Here is a 19359-nt window from a genome sequence, read left to right on the forward strand (position 1 = left end):
TAGGGCTTAGTGGTAGGCTCTCAAATGTACTGTAGATAAAAGACATAAAGGAGGTGGTACTGTCAGTCAGTCCAAATGAGACCTATTAAAAGTCTCTGAAAAAAAAATTAATAGATACATATAACTTAAATATATATTAACTTCTTCTCCACAAAATGATATACTTGCGTATCTTTTTTTTAATTGAGGAATGCTCTAGGTGTTTATTTTACCTACATAATTTTTTTTTCTAATAAGCAGGGCCGCTCTATAAGTGAAAGTGCTGGATAACTGTCATAAATAAGATGCAGAATTAATGCATTTGAACCTTGTTCATACATAAGGTACTATTCTAGGTACTTTAAAAATGCCTTTATTTCTTCCAAACACCAGCAAGATTAGTGCTGTTGCTACTTTCTTTTTTCTTTTTCTTTTTCTTTTTTTTGCCTTTTCTAGGCTGCTCCCACGGCACATGGAGGTTCCCAGGCTAGGGGTCTAACTGGAGCTGCAGCCGCCGGCCTATACCAGAGCCACAGCAACGCCAGATCGATCCTTAACCCGCTCAGCAAGGCCAGGGATCAAACCTGCAACCTCATGGTTCCTAGTCAGGTTCATTAACCTCTGCGCCATGACAGGAACTCCATTATTACTTTTTTTTTTTACATGAATGAATTGACGTACATAGATTTAAATGTTTTCCCAAAGCACAAATCTATGAAGTGTTAGAGGTAGGGTTGGAGCTTCCATCAGTTTGACTTCAGAGTCATTTGAAGTCCATTCTGTTAAGCCACTTTTCCTAGGTGCTTATGCATAAACCAGAGGTTGAAAAAAATCTTAAAATATTAGGTATTTTTTGGCATAAAGCTGAAATATAAAGCTTTTCGATATCAGAATAAAATCAGGTTGAAAAGAACAGGTTTCACAACAATGAATTTCTAGGTGCCAAAAAATTATGCAAGTAGTAAAATTGGCTATTGATCCTAAACTGAGTTGAAGTGATGACTATAAAATATTTGCTTTTTAACAATTTATTTTTTGTATTAGTATTGGAAGTAGAGAATCTTCCTAGTAAAAATGTTTGCTTATGCACCTGGGCTCTAAATAAACAAAGAATTCTTATCTCTATAGCCTTCAGAACAAATAATTTTATCTGATGGTAAAAAGAACAGCTAAGTATATTATTAAAAATCTTAAGAGGAAAATAACTGTGTCTATGAATATTCTGAGAATGAAAAGATTGAAAATTTAAAGTCTTGATGCTCAATATCCACTGTTTGGGAAAGATATACTTTTTTCCCCAAAGTTGCAGATCAAGATTATTGGATATGACATTGACACTGATGGTATTCTTTGCTGAAAGAAATGAACCATCACAGGCCTTCAGGGGGGCCACAGTGGATTTAATGGGGCATGTGAGCAAAGAACTTTCAGTCTTATTGTTATTCCTATCACTTTGGGCAGGGTCTTCTCCCTTTATATTCAGTCTGTTAATTAAAGTGGAAGAATCCTGAGGAGAAAAAAAGCCACCTGGAGGGACCGCTTACTCTCTGAAGCCTTAATAAATTGTTCATTAGCTTGTTCAACACATGCACACAAAAATCTTCAGCAGAGATATGTTTTCAACCTTTTGAAACACCTGTCTAACATAGTTTAAAGATTGTCAGGAGGAAAGAAGATCAGCTGATAGCAAAGACAAAGAATATCCAACGAACACATTTGTATTATCAGTTCATTTCAATCCAGGCCAAGCTATAAAATAGGGTGATGAGAATGAAGTTGATCATGACAAGACTAGTGACCAGTGCTTTTCTTCTCCTCTGACAACTTGTGGATGCAGGATGGATTTTCCAGTCCCTAGAGGACAGGAAAGTGTAAACAGTACTTGGTATCAGCATCATGGGGTGCTGACATCACCAGAGCAAATTGTCTGAGTAAGCCAGAAAATTAGAATCCAAAACTTAATTTTCTAGCACATGGTCACGCAAATATAGAAATATGACACATCTCAAAAATGCTTGTGAAATACAGTATCCAGTATCCATTTTCTTTTGTATTCTGATTGAGTACATTCAAACACAACCTGTGCAGTTGTGTAAGTGAGGGTTGGGTCTTGGCCCTGAGGTTGTAGATTAAGAGGCATCCAATACTTTATTATAATAATTACAAGCTACAGTTATATGAAGGCAAAAACCAGTCCTCCTAACCTCAAGATAACAGACAAACAAGCTGTGTTTGAGCTGTCAGGTGATCCACCATCACTGTCAGCTCTACTCTTGACACTTCAGTTATGTCTATATTTTGAGAAAGGGCAAAGGACTGCTATTTCCAAAATGTGTTTCCTGGTCTGTATTTTCACTTTGTCATCAGTAATCTATATCAGTATCTAGGAGAGTTGTTTCTCTATGTTTAGGGAAGAAAAGAAATTCCAAAATATAATCAATTAATTTCAACATTTATTCTGATTTTACTTGGTAATCATTATAGTCTCTAAGAGGCACTCTTTTTTCAAAGAATAGGTGATTCATTTCATAAAACTAATTTGTGGTGACATTTTCAACATTACTGCTGTACACTTCAGCCTTTTGGGCTCATCTGTAGTTATTTTAGTGTTTTCATGTAGATAACCCATAGAAGCAGCAAATGTCTACAGTACCTGTGTTTTATATTTGATTTTTTGTTTCTAATGTTAAATACCTGGAAATTAGTAAAATCTGTATTTGTATGTCAATGTAATATTTCTCCTGTTAAAGCTTTGTTTTTAACAAAATAAAATCAACCAAAACATGTAAAATAGTTATATATACATTTAGTATTTAGTTTCTAAATAATTTTGATAATATTGCTAAGCTATAAAAGTGACATGGGAACAGGTAAATTACATGCAGGACATGCAGATATCTTCTCCCACCCCCTCCATGAGCTGATCTCTCAGTTCTGGGGACTTCTACAGCTGCTTCCTGTTATGGGAGGAGTGGGATAGAGAGGGTCCATAAGTGTCTGTGAACATGAGTATCTTTGGGCTGTATAGATTTATTTCATTATCTCCCTCATGCTGGCATCTGCTGTTATTTCTTCATTCTCATCTGGTAGCTAGTCTAAAGGACATCCCTTACCAAATACCCTGATCCTACTGCAGTACTAACAGAAAGTTCATTAACTCCCTTCCTAGAATGAGGTGGGAAAAGTCTTGTGTCCATCAATAAGATGTGGTGGGAAGAATTCAGGTGCTCTCCCATTCACTCAAGGACCACAGGACACTTACTGGAGCTCCTCCTCCACTTTGTTGCCCTTGGCAGTCAATGCAGCTTTTACTCCTTTACTGCTCCCATCTCTAGGCGATGTGGAAACTTCTGCCAGGCTTCTCTGCTCTCAGGTCCCAGAGGGGAAGTTCTACAAAAGTTTTCTGCATACTTTAATTCCCTAAAAAAGTTATGTAAGTTTCTCTCTAGGTGAGGTGTTTGGATGAAAGTCCCTTGGCAACTAACTAACTGTCCTGCGTTTCCTTTCTTTGGAAATACAGAATGTTGGTATTTCTTCCGTGGTGCAAAATACATACATACATGCATACATATATAAATGCATAAATACATTTTTAAAATGCTTTGTGAGTATTCTTTCAAATGTTATACTTTGACCCAGTCTATCAGATTTCTCTGTCATCAAAATTTTCCCTTGAGACAACATTGATTAACTGCTCTAGGGCGTTGGGAGCTTTTTAGTAAAAATGTCAGGGGATGACGATGTTGTAGATAAGTATTTTACATTGTCTTATCATAAAGACAGAGAAAAGGGGAGAGAGACAATATTCAGACTGAACTTTTGTTTTTTAGGGTATGTTTCTGCAATATATCCTCCAAACTGGGTGATCTAATAGAATACATCAAAACACTTTATTGGTCTTATCATCCAACACCTATTACTTTTTGTATAAGGAAAAGAAGCACAGAGAAATTAAATAATGTTTCCAAAGTTACACAGCTCCTCCTGTTAAGAACTCATGCTAGAATCTAGCTTTCCACTTCTTTGTTTCTAGCATTGGCAAACTCCCACCCATTTAGAGTTTTGGATAATCGTGTGTGTTCTGGACTAGCCTTCCCCCAGTTTCCCCAACTATACCTACATTTCTTTTCTAGTTTATTCTCTGCTCCCACTTAGTTAATGTATACATAGTCGCATGTTCCCTTTTTTATCACAGAATTAAAGCCTGGGGAATTGAGCCCTTACTTCATAGGCACTGGTAATAGTAATAAATACTAGGAAGAAGCATTCAAGGATGGGAAATGACCCCCTGTGTCTTTTAGAGGTTGATTTAATGTAGCAAATACAGTATGTTTCATCATAATGGTGGCTGAATTGACTATTAAAAGATTTTATAGACATATAAAAATTGTGATATGATGTAATAGACTTTGAAACAATCACATAATTTCAAGCTGTTAATAAAAACATTATATTCATTCTATAAAAGTAATCATTAAAATCTGAAATATGAGTAAAATATTTAACTTTTTTTTTTTCCTTTTTAGGTCCGCACCTGGGACATATGGAAGTTCTCAGGCTAGGGGTTCATTTGGAGCTACACCTGCTGGCCTATTGCACACCCACATCTATGCCAAATCCAAGCCCCATCTGTGACCTACACCACAGCTCACAGCAATGACAGATCCTTAACCCACTAGCAAGGCTGGGGATTGAAACTGCATCTTCATGTATACTAGCTGGGTTTGTTACCACTGAGACACAATAGGAACTCCTTAAAATATTTAATTTTTACAGTCGTAGATCCTACAGGCTTATAGAATTTTTCACTTTTATAGTGGAGAATTAGAGAATTTAAAATGGTAGGTCCTCAGAGGAATGAACATTTTCAGTATATTCAAAAAAGATGAAGCAATTTGGAATACTGAACTGAAATATTTTCAGGAGTTTCTGCTATGGCTCAGTGGGTTAAGAAGTCAACTAGTGTCCATGAGGATGTGGGTTTGATCCCTGGCCTTGCTCAGTGGGTTAAGTCCAGGGTTGATGTTAAGCTGTGGTATAGGCCAGTAGTTGCAGCTCCCATTCTACCCCTAGCCTGTGAATTTTCATATGCTGCAGTTGTGGCTTTAAAAAGACAAAAAAAAAAAAAGAAAAGAAAAAAAGAAAAATATTTTAAAATTCCTTTTGAAAATCATAACAAAATATTTCCGTGATTTGCTACCTAAAGAACATTTGAAAACTTTCTTTTTTATGATTTTTATTTTTTCCTTTGTAGTTGGTTTACAGTGTCCTGTCAGTTTTCTACTGTACAGCAAAGCAATCCAGTCACACATACATATATACATTCTTTTTCTCACATTATCCTCCCTCATGCTCCATCATAAGTGATTACAGTTCCCAGTGCTATACAGCAGGATCTCATTGCTTATCCACTCCAAATGCAATAGTTTGCATCTATTAACCCAGATTCCCAGTCCATCCCACTCTCTCCCTCTCCTTCCCCCTCCCCCTTGGCAACCACATGTCTGTTCTCCAAATCCATGAGTTTCTTTTCTGTGGAAGGGTTTATTTGTACCATATATTAGATTCCAGATGTAAGTGATATCATATGGTATTTGTCTTTCTCTTTCTGACTTACTTCACTTAGTATGAGTCTCTAGTTCCATCCATGTTGCTGAAAATGGCATTATTTCATTCTTTTTTATGGCTGGGTAGTATTCCATTATGTATATACCACATCTTCTTAATCCATTTCTCTGTCAAAGGACATTTAGTTTGTTTCCATGTCTTGGCTATTGTGAATAGTGCTGCAATGAACATATGGGTGCATGTATCTTTTTCAAGTCAAGCTTTGCCTGGATACATGCCCAAGAGTGGGATTGCTGGGTCATGTGGTAGTTCTATATTTAGTTTTCTGAGGCACTTTCATACTGTTTTCCATAGTGGTTGTACCAGTTTACATTCCCACCAACAGTGTAGGAGGGTTCCCTTTTCTCCACACCATCTCCAGCACTTGTTATTTGTGGACTTATTATTTTTTTTTTTTTTTTTTTTTTGTCTTTTTTTTTTTGTTGTTGTTGTTGCTATTTCTTGGGCCGCTCCCACGGCATATGGAGGTTCCCAGGCTAGGGGTCCAATCGGAGCTGTAGCCACCGGCCTACGCCAGAGCCACAGCAACGCGGGATCCGAGCCGCGTCTGCAACCTACACCACAGCTCACGGCAACGCTGGATCGTTAACCCACTGAGCAAGGGCAGGGACCGAACCCGCAACCTCATGGTTCCTAGTCGGATTCGTTAACCACTGCGCCACGACGGGAACTCCTGGACTTATTATTGATGGCCATTCTGACCGGTGTGAGGTGGTCTCTCATAGTAGTTTTGATTTGCATTTCTCTAATAATCAGAAATGTTAAGCATTATTTTATGTGCTTGTTGGCCATCTGTATATCTTTTTTGGAGAAATGTCTATTCAGATCTTTTGCCCATTTTTCAATTGGGTTGTTGGTTTTTTTTGCTGTTGAGTTTTATAAGTTGCTTGTCTGTTTTAGAGATTAAGCCCTTATCAGTTGCATGGTTTGAAACTATTTTCTCCCATTCCATAGGTTGTCTTTTTTTTTTTTTTTTTTTCTGGTTTTCTTTGCTGTGCAAAAGCTTGTCAGTTTGATTAGGTACCATTGGTTTATTTTTGCTTTTATTTCTATTGCCTTGGGAGACTGACCTAAGAAAACATCTGTGAGGTTGATGTCAGATAATGTTTTGCCTCTGTTCTCTTCTAGGAGTTTGATGATGTCTTGTCTTACATTTAAGTCTAAGCCATTTAGAGTTTATTTTTGTGCGTGGTGTGAGGGTGTGTTCCAGTTTCATTGATTTACACGTGGCTGTCTAGTTTCCCAGCACCACTTGCTGATAACTTTCAACCATTGATTTTAGAAGAGTTTTTTGTGTTTTTTTGTTTGTTTGTTTTAACAATGGTAGTGTGATACTCTTTTTAACACCTAAGAAAGATATTACTTCATTTACCATTTCAAAATTCTTAAGCTTTTTTTTTTTTTTTTTTTTTTTGGTTTGTGTGTCTTTTTAGGGCCACACCTGTGGCATATGGAAGTTCCCAGGCTAGGGGTCAAATCAGAGCTATAGCTGCTGGCCTGCATCAGAGCCACAGCAATGCCATATCTGAGCCCCATCTGCAACTTACACCACAGCTCATGGCAATGCTGGAGCCTTAACCCACTGAACGAGGCCAGGGATCAAACGTGCATCCTCGTGGAAACTAGTCAGATTCGTTTCCACTGAGCCAATATGGGAACTCCAAATTCTTAAACTTTTAAATATTCTTTGTGACAGATATCACAACATACTGATTTTATCCATGATTGGTATAATGGAGAATTCTAGATGTCAGCATGGTTTAAGATTTTTGTTGGTTGATATGTTTTCCCTTGGGAAATACTTCTCTTTGATATTTAAAAGCTTTGCATAAAAATTCATTGAATGAATTCTTTGCCTGTCAGTGGGAACCTATTACAAAAACCATTGATCTTTCCTCTTGCAATGCACAGCCTTATGTGATTCACTGTTTTTTACTATCTAGGGATCATTGTACCACACAATGCACAGTGTACAGAAGTCAACATGAAAGGTTAGTGACTTGCCTTTATATTATATGCCCTGCTTAATCTGTTACGCTAATGCCTTTCATTGTATCATCCTGTAAGATAAGAAACTTAAAGCCACAGTTTAATAATGCAGCCTCATAAAAAATTCTAAAGGTTCCAGGGAACTATGTCTAGTCACTTATGATGGAGCATGATAATGTGGGAAAATAGAATGTGTACATGTATGTGTAAATGGGTCACCATGCTGTACAGTAGGAAAAAAATTGTATTGGGGAAATAACAATTAAAAATAAATTCTAAAGGGACGCTCATGTTGGAATTATAGAGAGAGAACCAGATAATGCCTGAGGTCAATAAAATCTGAATTAATTATTTCAAAAGATACTTTGGATCAACAGATTTTGTACATGTCCCTTGCTTCCTACCATAGCTGTAGAATATGGAAGACTTTTCTTTTGTATCAAGTAAGATAAATATCAAATTATATACATTCATAGATATGAAAGTAATTATCAGGAGTTGCATTGACAGTATCATCTATCATTAGTGCTTATTTATATTCATGAGTCATTTGCATTTGTCATCACAGTTAAATAGTTTTTGTGCCAGTGTTTTTTTGTGTTCTAGAAATGTTGACCTGCTTAGTCACTTTGGAAATAATAAACATCCTTCTCTAACTTGCCATTATTTCTAATGGCAAGTTATGATTTTAAATGGTGTTGAGTTTTATTATTAGAATTACCACATAATATTAAACTTCGGTTCATAGGAGCAATGCAGACCAACTACTGCTTAAAATTACTGTGCTTCAGAACTCTGAATAACCCCTGGGGAACAGTATGTGTTGCCTACAGATTGCCTATACTCAGTTTGAGAGCTCAGCCTTGAGATTAATGCCAGTTTTTCTATGTGAGGAAAATTTTGCTGTTGGTTTAAGGTATCCATGTGTATGTGTGTGTGAGAAAGAGAGAGAGAGAAGCCAAACCAGAACAAATGAATGAACAATGTGAGATAGAGGATTGAGGAATGAGGAGAGGTAGGTATTTTGGGTTCACTCACTGGAAACACCTGGCTCTCCATAGAGCAATTTAGCCTACCAAGCACAACATTGTACTTTTAGAAAATACTGCTACTGCACTATCAGGAGCCCTATGTGTTAGAGCTGTTTTTGAAAGAATTCTGTTGTATGTATTTTCATCCATTCATATTCGCCCAGGCTTCTTTATGACTAAAGGCATTTCCTTATTTCCAAAATGATCTGTTGGGGTCATGGGTGCACTAGATATACTTTACAGAGATAATAGTTACAGGTTGTTGATCAGGGCTTAGCACATGATTAGGACTGGATAGATGTCAGTAATTACTCTTATTCACCCTATAGACTTTATTGTGTTCAAGAAAAAGTATCATTTTATAATAGCACAGCAATAACCATAACACAGTTAATATTTACTTAGCTTGACACTATATTAAAAATGTGTTTGAATTATATATATATAATTAACAAGACCTACAAATCAAGAATTTTATTAATAAACATTACATATATTAATGATGAAAAAATTGAGGCTCAGAGATTAAATATTTTGTCTAAAGCCTAATAAATTATCACAATGTTTGTTTGTTTATTTTAGGGCCACACCTGGGGCATATGGAAGTTCCCAGGCTAGGGGCTGAATCAGAGATATAGCTGCAGGCCTACACCACAGTCACAGCAACAAGGGATCCATGCCTCATCTGCGACCTACACCACAGCTCATGGCAACAGCAGATCCTTAACTCACTAAGTGAGGCCAGGGGTGGAACCTGCATCCTCATGGATACTGATTGGGTTTGTAAGTGCTGAGCCACAATGGGAACTCTAGAATGTTTATTTAAATTTTTTAAAAGATTTTTATTTTTCCATTATAGTTGATTTACAGTGTTGTGTCAGTTTCTACCACATACCAAGTGACCCAATCATTTATATATGGCTTTTTCTCACATTATCCTCCATCCTGTTCCATCACAAGTGACTAGATATAGTTCCCAGTGCCATACAGCAGGATCTCATTGCTTATCAACTCCATATGAAATAGTATGCATCTATTAACCTCAGACTTCCAATCCATCCCACTTCTTCCCCCTCCCCCTTGGCAACTACAAATCTGTTTTCCAAGTCCATGATCTTTTCTGTGGAAAGGTTCATTTGTGCCATATATTAGATTCCAGATATAGGTAATATCATATGGTATTTCTCTTTCTCTTTCTGACTTACTTCACTTAGTATGAAAGTTTCAAGTTCCATTTAAATGTTAAAAATAATTTTTACTACAATGTACTTTAATCCATAATCAATTATTTTAATGTACTATAGTTTTACTTTAATTTTGTGAAGATGATCATATCAACTGCTACCTGAAAGCTCTTATATTTCTACTATCAATCCTGCCCACTCTCCTCCCTGAGAATTATTTCCATACACATATTTCTACAGGGATTGACTAGCTAGTTTTACTGCCTTCTATTTTTCCAACCTCTCTCTCTCTCACCATTAATGGATTTATCTTCTTAAAATCACTACTGCTGGCTGACTTCTTGCAACTGGCAAAGGTGAGTGTGAAACTTGTATATTTGCTGGCAGCACTGCAAGTCTAATAGGCATTGCCTTTTAAGTCTCATTTAGGAAATATACATCACAGTTCCCAACTAGTTCTTATATGTCAAGGAGAAATTTAACACCCGGAATCTATCATAGTGTAACTTCCCTAATACACAATAAAGCTTGTTGCACGACTATGTTCGTCATATTATCAATGTGACTCTAGTAATTTCTTACGAAGGTCCTTAGGGCTTGAATGGACTTTTAATGTAATGGCCTCATTTCATATACCATGAGAAACTCAGTAAACAAAACATCAGTATTGCTGATGATACTGAAGAGACTTATATTTCTCTTGAGCACAGATCATTTCAATAACCTCCTTCCTTGCATTTGCAATTTTCACTTTGCATTTTGTCTTATTAAACTGTTCTTTTTTCTGCCATTTTCTCTTATTCTGGACCTTACCTCTATTCTCTTTTTATCTTAAAATACCACTTCTCTAAAATCTGTCACTTAATCTTAAAATATTTTTGGGAAACACACTTTTAGCTGATATTTAGATGCAGTGAAGGAAAATATATACTACAGTTAGTCTTGGCAATAATATAAATTGTAACATTAGACATCATTGTGCAAAATTTTGCTGGGTATTTCCTGCTACCTGGGTATCTCCTCATAACCCCTGGCTTTTGCTAATAATATTGAAATCCCCCTTCAGGTTATTTCTTCCCCTCTCCAGACTTTCTCTCCTTTTCCAAAAGCTCCCTGGAAAAGATCAGGTTCTTTCCACATATTTAAATAAAGCATTGTCTTGATTCAGTAGGTCAAAACTGGGAATCAAGAATCTGCATTTTAACTAAGGTGACATAAGGTATTTCTGGCTTTAGCTTGCTCTTCCATCATGGTTATCAAAACCTCCTGTTTCTCTCTTAGAAGGGTCCTGGTTTGGAAGGTGCATTATATGGTCATCCTAAACTAACAAATATTCCTGGTGATTCTGAAGTAGTTTTTCCACTGACTATACTCTGTTCTCCTTCTTGTCATCATCAAAGAAGGAGAAGAATGGGTCACCTCCTTCCCTCCTTAAATGAGGAAATATCTGGCTATCTAATGAAATAGGAAAGTATAAGTGTGGAGCTAGAAGGTTCAAAACATGTTCTCTATCTCAGTAGCATTTTGCTTATCTCCATGCATTTCACTTAAAAAAAAAATCCTCTGTAAGCCCTATGTCTGCAAAGAGCTTTACAGATTGGAAAGCCATTACTATTACCTAAGACGGCAAGATTGAGTGGGAATTGATAACATCTAAATCCTCAGGTGAAGCTGCCATGTTCACTATTTACAGGTGTGTGAAACATAGGTGTCTAGAGATAATTTTCATAGCCATAATTGAGCATTTAAATTTCAAATCAAATGATCTTTAATTTTGTCTTAATAGCATAACATATATGTTAACAAGGAACTACCTTATATTACCTTCTTTCTTCTCCAATTTAAGTGATTGTAAAAGCTGAAAATTCAAAAACCGATAATAATTTGAACGTTTCTAGGATTAATCCCCCTTCAGTGATTTCAAGGAAAAGAAATGTACACAAATGGAAAGTTTAAGACATTCTTTTATCAAACATCTTACTATGGATTTTCATATTAATTGAATGATATAGTTTAATGTATTTCCATTAAACCTAACCTGACCTATTAAAGTGATAATGAGCCCTCAGGGATAATGCTGATGTTGGTGAGAGTGTCTTGGAGGTGTGTGAAGTGACAAAAACATGAGTTTTAAGGGCTATTTTCATGAGTCTCTATAGCATCTGGACAGCTTTATTTTAAAAAATCTGTTCTTGTGGTTTGTTCCACTGCAAACTCTAATAAATATCTCTTCTTTTATAAGCTTAGTTAAAATCTTAACTACGAAGAATGAGGAAAACATTGATGGAGAAAATATCTCATAGTGCTCCTAAATACCAATTCACTGTACATGATTTCCCTAGCAAAGGGCTGTTCCTTATATGGAAGTGATGTGTAGTTACAGAACATGTAGTGGCATAAATATTGAATACCCAGGAGGTAATGTCACAATTTACTGCCTTATTTTTCTTTAGAGTTCATTTCACTGCTTAGGATGACACTGATTTGCTGCCTTGTGCCTGGTCCATATCTATCTTCAGCTGCTGATCTGTGGGTTAATAACACCCAAGGGAAATCTGGCCTACTGCTAAATGTGTTTAGTCCTTTTTATTCCTATGTCCACTGAAAATCATTATTGACATTTTCAATTTATTTATTAAGGCAAACCTTTAATGTCAACCTACAAATTTAGGAAGGATATTTTATGTAAATCATCTCTACAGCCCTGCCTTATTTCACAAGACCACAGAAAGACCTATTGTTTGAACACAACAGAACACAGATATTTAGCATATTTAGAGTTTCCATAATAGCTCTAGACAAATATCCATATACTGTTGTATTTAAATAAGAAATAAATATACTTCCAGAAGTTAAGCCAGGACTGTTTTTGTCGTATTCATGAGTCAGGGAAACATTATACAGAGGGAGTAGATTTTGAATCAAATCCTGAATTCTTTGTTTAGAAGTAATTTTTATCAAGGTGCAAACTTCTTCATGTCTTTAAAATGAAGAATATTACAAGTACTACAAAATATTATTGCAGTTGTTTATCCACTCCATCAGAAAAGAGAACATCTGAAAATTCTAGAAATAGATTAGCTTCTTAGATACCCATGCCTCTGTCAACAGTCTGGTAGGAGCTGCAGGCATTAGGTCTAGGACTGTGCTTTGCCACTGGCCATCAGCAAAGATCAAGGGGAAGCCTCCATATGCTTAGGGTAAGACTGTCCCCCCCTAGCCACAGAATTCCTATTTGTAGCAATTGAAGAGATTCCTAGATTTTTAATAATCCTCAGTCCCTTAATACTCAAATTATCTTCAACATTATATGCCTTAAATTCATCAGGACTTGGTAATTTATGCCTTTTATTATCATTTGTATTAAGTGACAAATGAAAACCTATATTCAAAAATCACTGCTTATCTTCCATATTATAACCTCCATATAATTAAGTACAGCTTTTCATTTATCCTTATTTCTCCCTCTACCCCACACCTGTATTTGTTCTACTCTGCCTTCTGGAAATCATAGTCCAGCATCAGAAAAATGCCTTTATAACATCAGTATCTTCTCTGAAAGTTCCCTTAGCCTCCATTTGCTAACTGCAATGTAGATCATAATTTCCCTGTATTTCTCTCAAAGATGATTGCTCTATTTTCTTCCACAGTCATAATAATTTTGGGTCTGGAGTGAAACTGAGTCCATTTCCTTAAAATCATGACACCTTGAAACTCAACTCATTACACTCTATATCCCAACAATCCCCTATTATTGCAGGCATCTACCAACCTTCACCTTATCTCTGCTATTTCTTGGTCATATTAACTCCTTAAACCCTCATTATTATTATTGATAATTTTAATAAACAGATTAATAATCTTTGCCGTTTCAGTTTCTTTTATTCTATTATTCTAATAATGTTATCTTCCAACCTATTTTATCTCTCACAGACATACTGACATATCCTTATCATTGTCAGTAATTGGAATATAACTGTCAAGATTGAGTAGGTTACTCTAGGACTTGGATCAAAAAAGATATTGCTACAATTTATATCAAAGAGTGTTCTGCCTGTGTTTTCCTTTAAGAGTTCTATAGTAACTGGCCTTACATTTAGGTCTTTAATCCATTTTGAGTTTGTTTTTGTATATGGTATTTGAGAGTATTCCAATTTGATTCTTTATATGTATCTGCCCTGTTTTCCCAGCACCACTTATTGAAGAGACTGTCTTTTATTCATTGTATAATCTTACATCTTTTGTCATAGGTTAGTTGATTAGTTGACCATATATGCCTGGGATTATCTCTGGGCTTTCTATCTTGTTCCCCTGAGCTATATTTCTGTTTTTGTGTCATTACCATACTGTTTTGATGACTGTAGTTTTGTCATACAGTCTGAAGTCCGGGAGCTTGATTCCTCCAGTCCATTTTTCTTTTTTAAGATTGCTTTGGCAATTTGAGGTCTTTCATAAAAATTAAAACAAAGGTAAACAAATAGGACCTAATTTAACTTAAAATATTTTGCACAGGAAAGGGAACCATAAGCAAAATGAAAGACAACCCACAGAATTGGAGAAAATCTTTGCAAGCAAAACAACAGATGAGGGAATAATCTCCAAAATGTACAAGCATTTCATGAAGTTTATATATAAAAAAAATCAATAAATGGTCAGAAGATCTAAATAGACATTTCTCCAAAGAAGACAGACAGATGGCCAAAAAGCACATGAAAGATGCTCGGTATCACTAATTCATAGAGAAATGAAAATCAAAACTACAGTGAGATATCACCTCATACCAGTTAGAATGTACATTATCAAAAGTCTACAAACAATAAATGTTGGAGAGGGTATTGAGAAGAGGGAACTTTCTTACACTATTGGTGGAAATCTACATTGGTGCAACCACTATGAAGAACAGTATGGAGTTCCTTAAAAAACTAAATATAGAATGACTGTATGATCCAGCAGTCCCATTCTTGGGCATATATCCAGATAAAACCATTAATTAAAAAAGATACGTGCACCCCAATATTCATTGCTGCACCATTTACAATAGCCAAGGCAAGGAAACAACCTAAATGTCTGTCAACAAAGGAGTGGATGAAGAAGATGTGGTACATTTATGCAGTGGAATATTACTCAGTCATAAAAAGTAATGGAATAATGCCATTTGCAGCAAAGTGTATGGGTCTAGAGATTTTCATATTAAGTGGAGTAAGTCAGACAAAGACAAATATCCTATGATACCACTTATATGTGGACAGTCTTAAAAATGATCCAAAATAATTTATTAAAAAAACAAATTTCACAAATTTCAAAACCAATCTTCAGGTTTCCATAGGGGGAACCTTGAGAGGGAGGGATAAATTAGGAAGATAGGAATAACACATGCACATTACTGTATATAAAATAGATAACTAACAAGGACCTACTGTATAGCATGGGGAAATATACTCAATATTCTGTAGTAACCTATATGGTAAAAAAGAATGGTTATATGTATATTTTTAACTGATTCACTTTGCTGTATACGTGAAACTAATACAACCTTATAAGTCAGTTCTATTCTAGTAACATTTTTTTTCAAAAAAGATTGAGTAGGTTACTTGCAGTAATACATAATCCCTAAATTTATGTTATTATAACAATTGTTTAGTTATTGCTCCTAAGAATTCTGCTGTGTCTCTGTGCAACTCTTCAGAGTCCTTTTCTATATGTGGTGGCTCCATGCTGCATTTCCAGTGACTTGTGCTTCTACAGTTGCTACCTCTGGGAAGATAGATGTTCACAGTGAAATTTAAACTCTCCTTGTGGATAGTGTGCTGGTCCACAACTGCAATGTCATGTATAAACATATAACAACGCCCTCCATTTTTTGCAGGTTAATGCCCTCTAAAACTCAAATGTCATTATTCTTTCAAATACATTGGAACTAAAATTCATTGGTCTTATAAAATTTTCACTGTCTCTTTCACTTTCAGTATACCCCTCCTTCTCCATTAATACCCAAGCATTTAGATAAATTATTAACAGTTCCCTCTCATATCCTCATCTTTTTTGCTGCTTCTTCCAATAACCATTTGCTTGACTCTGTTCTCCTTCCTGCTTAAATATGGCTCTTTGTATACTTTATACTTTTGCCCAGGTCTCAGAAAACACAAATAGTTATTTTTATAGGCTTAACTTTGAATTTATCCCTAGAAAAATTAAATGGTCTTATAATGCTATCTGGTAATGAAACTACATTTCCTTAATTTATTAGCTCTTCTGCTTTTCTAGAGTACTGCTCTGCTCCTTTTCTTCTTTCTTTAAGACACAACACGTAATTTCCTACTCTCCCTTTCAAATAATAATTGTTCCTATGTCACTAAGAGAAGTGACATCTTCAGAAGAAAACTTCCTCATCCTATCTATCCATTTGATATCAGTGGCCATATTCCTGCCTTCTAATTTATTTATTTTTTAATTTAATCTTATTGGAGTATAGTTAATTTACAATGTTGTATTTTTTTAGGTGTACAGCAAAATGATTCAGCCATACATATTGAGTATATTTTCCTGTTCTATGCAATACGTTCTCATTAATCATCTGTTTTATACAGTAATGTGTGTATATATATTGTTTCCACCCTCCCAATTCTTCCCTTTTCCTGATGGTTTCACCTGTGGTAACCATAAGATGGGTTATGAAATTTATGAGTTTGTTTCTGTTTTTTAAATAAATTATTTTGTATGATTTTTAATAGATACCACATATAAGTGATATCATATGATATTTGTCTTTCTGTCTCACTTCACTTAGCGTGATAATATCTAGGTCCTGCCATGTTGCTTCAAATGGCATGTTTTTTATGACTGAATATTATTCCGTTATGTATATAAAGTTGAAAAAAAAAAGTTGAAACTTATCTACTTATATCTTTCTACTCTTGTGTGCAAGATCCTCATATATATTGAAGGATACTTTTTATTAGCTGTCCTCCTTTCTTTATCCTACAATTTCAAATTGAATTTCCCACTGCATCTTCATATTAGTATACAAAGCTGTGATTGGACATCTCATGTAACTGCAAATTCTGTTGAATGTCAATAAAAGTTTAAAAAACTTTATTCTGTGTTCATTACCTTAATACATGATTTGCTTGAATCTTCGCGGTTGTCTTCTAACACATTCCTGGTACTCCAGTAGTATTTCCCATAAAATACTTAAAAGTTCCCTCCAATCTTCATTGCTATCGCCATGTCCAAGTCACAATCAATTCTTGAGTAGAAAGATCCTCTTGCCTCCACAGAATAGTACAATAGGATATTAACTGGGCTTCTTTGCATGTTTGCCTTCTTTAATTTATTTATGACAGAGCACAATGTTTCTTTTAGAAGAGAAGTATATTTAGGTCCCTTTTTTTTTTTTTGTCACAAAACCCTATCAGTAAGTAATCCAAACATCTTACTCTGCTCTTGAGGTTCCTGTTTCATCTGATTTCCACCTGCCACTCTGCCTCACCTCATTTGCTCTGCTCCTCTGTCCCTCATTCCTCTCCACACTGACCTATAGCTACTACTTGAACATGCCAGAATGTGCTGTCTCCAGGCTTTGCATAGTTACTTTCTTCTGACTCATATCCTTTTAGGTATGCTTATGGCTCTCTTTCTCATCTTCTTCAGGTCTTTGCTCAGTTGTCATTTTCTCAATAAACCCTGCTGTGGCCACATTATTCAAGTCCTCACTCCCCCTAGCATTAACAGTTCCCCTTTCCCTGCTCTCAATTCTATAATACGTATAAATTTCTGATTATATAATTTACTTATTTAACTTGTTTATGCTTACTTTCCACTAAACCTGCTATAGGCTCCAAGAAGGCTGAAAATTTGGCTAATGAATTTCTGATATATTGTCTTTATTAGATTATGAGCAAAAACAAGCATATATTGAATAAATAATCTGGTGAATGAAATCTGCTACCCATGTCAAACTCTCACACCTTACAGGCAATACCTAGTCAGCTCCTTTAGATTTTTTCCTTAAAGTAATTTTATTCTCTGTAACTTAACATAATTTCCTTCTTTAATTCTTGAGATTGTCCCCTAATACAGTTTTAGTCCTTCAGTAATATTTACTTTCAAGCCATTCTTTTCATGGCTACAGAGTGATCTTCTAAAAGTATCATTTTATTAAGTTGGTTCCTCTACTTAAATTCAATTACTGCTTGGCATTATTGTCCTTTGGATAGAATGTATGTCCCTTAGGAAGGCAAAGTAGGCTTTAACACTTATGTCCCTGATACCTCTATAGCTTTTCATCTCTTCCCAGGCTCCTGCCTGCAAGCTGATTCTCAGCTGTGACCATTGTAGGATGCATTTGTGTTTTCTGCACACTGATCTGCACCTTCTTTGGTGGTAAAAACTGCTTTCCTTATAAATTACTGCTTAATTAGAATTTAAAGTATAAATGATTTTCTTAGTTTACTTCTTAGTTCCTTCATTAGTTCAATAACAATATACCACAGACTGGGCGATTTATAAACAACAAAAATTTACTTTTTATTCGTCTGAGGGCTGGAAGTTCAAGATGATTGCATAGTCAGTTGTTGTCCTGCTTCAGGCTCAGAAACTTCTAATTGTATCCTCACACGACAGAAGGAGCTAGGAAGCTCTGTGTGATTTCTTCATAATGTCACTAATCCCGTTCATGAGAGCCCCACCCCATGACCTAAACACCTTCTATAGAACATACCTATAAATACCTTCAGTTGGGGCTAGGTTTTCATCATATGAATTCTGGAAGGATACAAACATTCAGACCATAGCTGTGATCGATAAATATTTGTTGAAAAATTTAAAAAATGAATATACTACTTTTCTGCATATATTATGTTCTCTTGCTTCCATGGTTTAGCATGCTTTTGTCCCTTTGTCTGAAATTCCGTCTTCTGCTTTCTTCATTTCAGGGTGATTTTGTGTCCTTCAAATTTTGGCTCATGTGACAGACTCCCTCCAAGGACTTTATTCATCCTAAATGTGTTGCCTGTTCCTCACATGTCTTTATATGTCATTTTCTACATTCTTATATGTACTAAAAGTAAAACCACAATAATACCACAGTTACTATGTTATTAATAACTGGTTGACTGTCTTTTCCATTGGGACTTGAGTTCTTTGAGTGCAGCAGTAATGTTTCCTTCAGATTATATCAGCACAGAGCATAGTCTTTGGTAAAAAATGTTGAATGAAATAGTATCAAATTATATGTCATATGTAAACAGTGCAGCAGCCATGAAAAGTGTTGGTTCTTTCCTTGGAAACTGTGGACAAGAGATAGACATTGACTTGCCCAAGTCAGTAGCATAGGAGAAAATTATTTCTAGATCATATGACTCCAGGCCTATGATGGAAAAGGGAATGTTTCACTCTGTTTCTTGTAACACAGCTAAGTCACTCCATAGCTAGCCCTTGAGGTAGAACATTATACAATGAGAACCAAATAAGGATTATCCTTGATGTAGCTGAGGTATTGCTACATAGCCTCTTTTAGCCTCAATATAAGCAGCCAGTTTTACTCAACA

The 19359-nt window shown here is 35.6% G+C and overlaps 1 long non-coding RNA gene across 11 annotated transcripts in view; it reads left to right on the top strand.

The window, feature by feature from the left end:
• Window positions 1–19359, top strand: part of LOC146397797 (uncharacterized) — a 360152-nt gene that overhangs the window by 116239 nt on the left and 224554 nt on the right. For 8 of the 11 annotated variants that reach the window (XR_014823601.1, XR_014823597.1, XR_014823596.1 and 5 more), the window contains one exon: window positions 7551–7598. The exons of the other annotated variants lie outside the window; for them this stretch is intronic. This is a non-coding gene — a long non-coding RNA (uncharacterized LOC146397797). The remainder of the gene's footprint in view (window positions 1–7550; window positions 7599–19359) is intronic. 11 annotated transcript variants of the gene reach the window in all.

The sequence above is a fragment of the Sus scrofa genome, chromosome 13 (assembly GCF_054392235.1).
Source record: "Sus scrofa isolate SSC_HxYL_T2T_F1_AM1 chromosome 13, Sscrofa_HxYL_maternal_Yorkshire_Landrace_v2.0, whole genome shotgun sequence".
NCBI lineage: Eukaryota > Metazoa > Chordata > Mammalia > Artiodactyla > Suidae > Sus > Sus scrofa.